The sequence below is a fragment of the Etheostoma spectabile genome, chromosome 16, assembly GCF_008692095.1.
Source record: "Etheostoma spectabile isolate EspeVRDwgs_2016 chromosome 16, UIUC_Espe_1.0, whole genome shotgun sequence".
Classification (NCBI taxonomy): domain Eukaryota; kingdom Metazoa; phylum Chordata; class Actinopteri; order Perciformes; family Percidae; genus Etheostoma; species Etheostoma spectabile.
In genome coordinates this window covers 6,211,211-6,211,663 of record NC_045748.1, presented here as the reverse complement: position 1 = coordinate 6,211,663, position 453 = coordinate 6,211,211, and positions in this window count along the sequence as shown.

The window sequence follows — 453 nt, the reverse complement described above, 5'->3', positions numbered from 1 at the left end:
GGAGATTAAGTGGGACCATGCGGCTATATTCCCAGATGATATTAATGGCAGACTGGTCAGAGACCAATGCATTCCTGATGTCATTTTCTTTTTGCTTGTCCTTCTCTAATAAAGGATAGTTTGTTACTCAATACGTAGGCCTTATGATTTTTATTATAGCTTACTTTGGTTTCATAACCTTCTCAATTAGTCTCACATCACTGGACCAATATTGGCCTATGTATGTATGTAGTGTAGTTTACATTCATCACACAGGGAACACCACAATGCTTCTTAATCTTTTTATTTTTGGTGCGGTCACTTGTCAAAACATGAATATTGTTACATATGCTCACAGCGTGTATTGAAGTCACTTTTTCTAGTTTTTGTCCCTGATTGTTTTGTATGAACGTTATTAATTGTACAAAGAATTAGACATAGCTCAGAGATTTGTGCATATGGTTGTAAAACATG